This window comes from Delphinapterus leucas, chromosome 11 (genome assembly GCF_059928025.1).
Source record: "Delphinapterus leucas isolate spDelLeu-1000000601 "Yukka" chromosome 11, BTC_Dleu_Yukka2, whole genome shotgun sequence".
Classification (NCBI taxonomy): Eukaryota; Metazoa; Chordata; class Mammalia; order Artiodactyla; family Monodontidae; genus Delphinapterus; species Delphinapterus leucas.
This window is the reverse complement of record NC_143139.1, coordinates 18,983,200-18,990,076: the sequence shown is the minus strand read 5'-3', so window position 1 is coordinate 18,990,076 and position 6,877 is coordinate 18,983,200. Positions and strand designations below refer to the sequence as shown.

The window sequence follows — 6,877 nt, the reverse complement described above, 5'->3', positions numbered from 1 at the left end:
CAGCAATATTAGTATCTTTTAATTTGCCTCATCAAGGGTTCACAAAATATATTTAACCGAGATCTTCCTTTCTCGAAAAATATGATCCCTTCACAAAATATATAAGCAGCTATTAGTTAGGGGAGCTGCGTTTAAAAATATATGTGCACTTACACATAAATAAGTTGCTAAAGTTGCTAAAGCTGAAATGCTTTCAGGGATGAGTCAGATTATGTCTCTATAAATTAATTGTCAGTGCACCTCTTTAAATATATCTTTTAAGCAATCTTACACATTAGGTGAAACTTCTCCTTTGTAAGTGATAAAGAAGCATGTGTTTTATAAAAGAGCAATTCTTTTCATCCCTGTCACTCGGTCCTGATGACACACTGCTGCAACAGTGATTTCTGGAAACATCTGTAGAGGCTTGGAGGATTTATGGGGGTAAGAATTTCCATTACCAAAAGGAGGCTAGAACGTCTAACTTTTTCTTCAGTTATGACAAGCACTGGAATAGTGATGTTCGTGAATCTTCAGCAAAGATCTTTAGCCCTTTGTCAACCAACATCGCTTTTTTTCCTTTCTGATCAAAATATTCTAATAACCTGGCAGACTAATTTCAAGGATACCACCTTGGCAGCCTGAAGAGAAGCAGGTCTCAGCAATCCTGGCAACAACTACAACCCAGGACAGATCCAGTACTTTCTCTCTGATGGTGCCACCCGCTTATCACTCAGTTATTCAGGAAGCACACCTGTAACAGGTGACTGTACCTCCTCCGGGTGAGTGAGGCAACTGCAGGCAATTCTGAAAACAAGAAAAAAACCCACCATGGTCCTGATTTGGTTTAAAGCACTCATGCAATCCCATTAGACCCACGTCTTCCCCAAACACCTTTTCCATGGCAAGCAAAGTTACTGATAATGCATGTGGCTTCTGCCACAGTGATGCATTAGGTAAGCAGGTGTGTGCTGAGTACCAGGGGTGCTCCAAAATGCATCTCCGTCCTCTTTCACTTGTCTTCGCTAAGGTTCTTCCTTTGATGCCAACTGTGATTTCAGGACTAAGAATGAAAAGACTGTGTTGCTTTCCTTGGATTCAAAGAAACTGTCATAACCTGCACAGTATCGGTCACCATTAAATATCTGAGGTGGCAGAGGGTTGCCCTGAACAGGCTCCTTCTCCGGGGGGATGTTTTTGTACATCCACTGCCTCTGCTCTTCTGACATTGTGATGTCCACCTCCTCAGACTTTATCTTGTTGGCTTCCAGAAATCTAACCACATCCTGCTGCTTCTTCTTTATCGCCACGAAGCCCAAGGAGGAGGCGGTGAACACGTGGACGACCATCCTCTCACCAGGCACAGCGCTCCGGTCTCCCGGTCTTCAGATCAATTTTCTCAGTCTTAAACAGTTTAGAGTGGAAAAGGGAACATAAAATAATGGAAACAAAGGATACCAAGAGGCGTAAAGTCTCATCTTTTCACCACCCATTGTTACTAATCTTAAAATTTATCAAAAGTCACTTTGTAAGTAGTAGTAGAGTATATCATAACCTATATTGCTTAATATTTCCCCCAGTCAAATACAGTTTTCTTAAATGGCAAAAAAATACTAGGTTAATTTTTAATAACTTAGCATAATATATACTTGTTGAGAACATAGTATATACAAGGGGTTGTAGATAAAAGTGTTGACTCAAACTGCTGTCAATGTGATTATCATCTTAAGAGGTCCCAAATAACTATAGGCAAAGCAAAAATGAAAGGAGTCACATAAGAGAGATAAGGAGTTTTAATGAGGGAAAAGTCACTTTAGGTTGGAGGGATCAGGACCCTACATAGTACAGGGGACAGTATTGGCTGAGTAGATGGTGACCCCCTGGTAGAGGAAACAGAATGAGCAAACCTAGAAAAAAGTCAGGAATCAAGAATTATTTGTTCATTCAAAAAGGTGAGACATGGAAGTGGCTTGGATTAAAATGGCAGAGGTGAGGCTCTGACTCAGGAAAGACTGATTGTGGAGGCTGAAGAATTTTCTGATTATTAAGATGTGAGGTGTGAGAGATGAGGAAAAGTTAAGTTTGATTGCAATTATAATTTAGTGCAGATGAAACCCAAAGAACAAATGTTATGATAGAAAGAAAAGACCAGAAGTATGATTTGTATCAGCTCTGGAGGTCCCTGAATACCTTGACTATCCTCTTTTAGCTTCAACTAAAAAAGATATTCCCAGTTCAGTTTACTGGGAAGGACTCTGTAGAGATGGCCTTAATGACAACCAGAACCCTGGACACAAACAATGTCAGGAATAAATTATTCTCTGCATCCTCTTTTTGTTTGAGTCTTTATGGGCTTTATTCTCTAGGACAGCTTATCCATATGGCAGGAAGTTTCAAGCTCACAGCCTTGCAATACTGAGATCAAAGGGGAAAGAAGAACATTTCCTCAGCTCTTATTTGAAAAATTCAGGGAAGGACACTGAGTGGTCACATGACTATACCTGAACCATTTACTATAAACTGTTGTGAATCATATATTCATCCCTCTGAGCAATGAGCAGCCCACATTCCTCTACAGAAGCACCCACCTAGTATGAGTGGGCATTTTCCAGAAGAATGGAACAGGGAGAGAGGCAGGTAAAATATTAACTCTTCAAGTTAAGTGAGACTTAAGCCTGAAATACTTTATATATATGCAAATAATATATGATATATAAGTGCATTATATACATGTTTTATAGTACATTATATACATGGTATATATAATTTATACATAATGTATATAAGCCTGTTATTGTTTTTACTCCTTCCATCTAAAGATAATCCCTCTAGCAGATCACAATTTTGCTCATTCACTTGAGGAAATTGCTCTATCAATTCTCTCCATCATCAATTTTCTCCTGTCTATGGGCTCTTTCTCATCAGCATTATTCTCCCATCTTAAAAATAAAAGTTTCCCTTGACCCCGTATTCCTTATCAGCCATTCCCCTTTTGCTCTGTTCGCCTTTAAGACAAAATTTCTTGAAACAATTGTCTTTACTCTGACTTCAAGTTCTCTGGTTTTATTCTCTCTTAAGCCCATTCCACTCAGGTTTCTGTCCTTCACCAATGTAACACTTAACAATTTCACCAATGACCTTCATACTGACAAATTCATTGACCAATTCTTAGACCTTATCTTATTTGACCCCTCAGTAATATTTACTGCATCATTCCCCCTCTCTTGCTACTTTTGCCTTGTTTTTCATGGCTTATTGAATTTTCTTCTTAGAGTTTTTTGTCAGTTTCCTTTGATAGCTCTTGCTTATTGTCAATTACTTACTTTTAGGGAGCCCAGTGGCTCCAACCTTGGTTCTCTTTTTCTTCTCTGCTTAAACTTACTCCCTTGATGATCTCATCAAGTCTCATGGCTTTAAACTTCACTGCTGACACTAAAACTTATATCTTTAGGTATTATCTCTTCTCTGAATTCTAGACCCATGTGTCACACTGCCTACTCAACACCTCTATGTAGATGTCCAAAATATCTTAAATTAACATGTACTTACTTAAACTACTTAATCTTCCATCCCAAACCTACTTACCCACTGTTATGGGCTCAGTTGTGTCCCAGACCCTCTGACTCCCAACCCCAATTCAGACGTGGAAGTCTTAACCTGAATGTGACTGTTCACATTCTGAATGTGATTGTATTTGAAGATAGGGCTTTTAAAAACGTTATTAAGGTAAAATGAGGTCCTATGGGTTGGCCCTAATCCAATCTGACTGTTGTCCTTATAAGAAGAGGAGATTAGGATACACAGAGAGACACCAGACATGTGTGCAAAGAAGAAGGACCATGTGAACACACAAAGAGAATAGAGCAAGCCTGAGATGCCTCAGAAGAAACCAAACCTGCTGACACCTGGATCTCAGACTTCCAGCCACCAGAACTGTGAGAATATACATTTCTATTGTTCAAATTCACAGTCTTTCCTAAGTCAGTTCATAATAACTCTATTCTTTTTTTTTTATAACTACTATATTGGACAGCACAGGTCTAAAGTATGACCATGGGAATAAGTGGTAGGATAGAGAGACCAGGGTGTTGGAAGGATCACCTATGTGAATACTAGAATCACCAAGAATGTTTTTCAGTCACGAAAAAGAACATGTTAGACCTATACGTAATGAGTCGGAAAGATCTCCAAGACATATATTGAAGGGAAAATTAATTTCTAGTATAATATGTATGGATAATACTATTTATTAAAAAATATGTAAGTTACAAAAGAATACTACAAGGAAAAAGAAGTGCTAACTTGATAATGATAACTCTATTCTTTTTGCCCAGGCCCAACACTTTGGAGTTTTCCTAGACTCTTTTTTTTCCCTCTCATATTTTATGTTCTGTCCATCTGGAAATCCTGTTGTCTCTAAATTCAGAGCAGAATCTGACTACTTCTCACTAGCTCTTGTACTACTATTTTGGTTCAGATCACCATCATCTCTTGCCTTCATTATTGCAGTGGCCTTTTAACTGGTTATCTCACTTATATCCTTGTCCCCTTGCAGTCTATTCTTCACACCTCAGGGGACTGATATTTTAAAAAGGAAATTAAAAAAAAATGTCAGCTTGGAATTGGGGCAAGAGGAATTGGATGAAGGTAGTCAAAAGGTGCAAACTTCCAATTAAAAGATAAATAAGTACTAGGGATATAATGTACAACATGATAAAAATAACTAACACAGCTGTGTGATATATATGAAAGTTGTTAAGAGAGCAAATCCTAAGGGGTCTCATCACAAGGAAAAATATTTTTTTATTTCTTTAATGTTGTACCTATATGAGATTATGGATGTTCACTAAATCTATTGTAGTAATCATTCCATGATGTATGTAAGTCAAATAGTTATATACCTTAAACTTATACAGTGTTGTATGTCAATTATATCTCAATAAGACTAGAAGAAAAAATAGTCATTTCTCTGCTCATAGTTTTGTATTAACTCCCCATTTTCACTCAGAGCAAAAGTCAAAATCTTTACACTTGCCGTCAAGGCCCTAGAATATCTCTAACCACCACCCTTTACAATTCTGACCTCATTTTCTGCTACTTTCTCTGCTATTCACTCTGCTCCAACAATGTTGGCATCTTTGCTAATCCATGAACACTCTAGGCATGCTCCAGCCTTAGGGCTTTGCACTAGCTGTTGTACCTGCTAAAATGCTCTTCTTTCAAAATATCTTATCCTCCCTCATTTTCTTTAAGTCTTTGCTCAAATGCCACCTCAGTGAGACCTCCCACCCTACATTATGCCGAATAAAACTTCCTTCTACCACCTGTACTACCAACACAACTTATGTTGCTATTCGTTTTCCTCTTACATACTATATAGTTTTTTACTTATAGTATTTTAAAATTTATTTTTGTATCCCTCTTCTAGAACACAAACTCCACCAAAGCCATGATTTTTCATCTGTTTTGTTCGCCAGCTGCCTTGAATGACATCTGCCACATAGTAGGTGATTGACAAATCTTTGTAGGGTAAATAAATGAACTGAATATAAGATATAAACACATGTTAATAAAATAACACCCGGCTTGAGAAATAAAACATTATTAACACTTTGAATCCCTCCATGCTCTCATTACACTCACTTTCTTCTCCACTTCCAGAGTTTGAACACAAGCAGAGCTTTGTATTTATCATTTCTTTGAATATCTTCATAGTATACCACTTATGTAGACATGCCTAGATAAGATGCATCCTTTACTTTACACGTATTTTAAATTGAAAACATGTATCTTACTTACTCTTTTGCTCAACATTGTGAGTTTCATCTGTGTTGATATTGGGGTAGAGTATTCATTTCTAATGCTGTATTTTTCTATTAAATGAGTTCATCACAATTTTTTAAAAGTCTTAGATATTTGACTTATTTTTATGTTTGTACATGTCTCCTGGCACATGTATGCAATACAAGCATTTCTTGAGACTAAATTGTAAGAAGTGGGATTGGCTGGCCCAAGATTCCCCTGTGAGCCACAAGATAGATTTTTTAAAATTCTACCCTTTCTTTAAGGGAATACTATTAAGAGATCTGGCTTTTTCTGGGATTGTAGTTTAGTTTTCCTGCCTTATATGGGCTAAAGGTCATAGCCGTTTATTTCCTGATATTGACAAATAACTCAACTCCTGCTTCCCATCCTGTTTCCTGATCAGATTTCAGTTTTCTCTTCATTTTAGTTTAACTTATTTTCTTTTAAGCCTAGAAATGCATTATCAATGTTGGTTATTGACTCTTATCCAGAATTTCTACATGTCTTAAATAGAGTTTTTTCAGAATACCTTGTCTGCCATATTGCAAGAAGTGGCAGTAAGCTTAAACTTTCATACTTAATTTAAAAACTGTCACATATTGGTTGTTTGGGTGCTCTTATTTAGGATAGGGTAAATGTTATATAATAACAACGTGTGTTTGGGAATATTAATATAGCAATAGCAGCTGGCATAAAGGAGCTATTGATAATGAAACGTGACTTTTTTATATATCTAGTACTATATTAAAAATTTTCAGATCATCAGGGACAAAGATGGATGTTTTAATAAATGCTGTTGTGACAAATGGACAGCCATTTGTATAAAGATAAAATTGGATTTATGCCTCACACCATACACAAAAATAAACTCTGAAAGCATAGAAGGTCTAAGTATAAAAATAAAACCATACGTGTAGAAAAAGTAGGTGAATTTCTTTAGAACCTGATGAGAAAGAAAAAGCTTTCTAACTATAACTCAAAATCCAGTTCAATATTGCTAAATTTAAATATCTAAAAAAAATTTGGGGCATGGCAAAAATCATCAGAGGCAAAATACAAATGGCAAACTGGGAGAAAACATTTACAATGTATG

General features: G+C 36.7%; 1 pseudogene; it reads right to left on the bottom strand.

The window, feature by feature from the left end:
* Window positions 1–209: 209 nt before the first annotated feature.
* On the bottom strand, window positions 210–1,627 carry LOC149747965 (SH3 domain-binding glutamic acid-rich-like protein 2 pseudogene; annotated as a pseudogene).
* Between the last annotated feature and the right edge of the window lie 5,250 nt (window positions 1,628–6,877).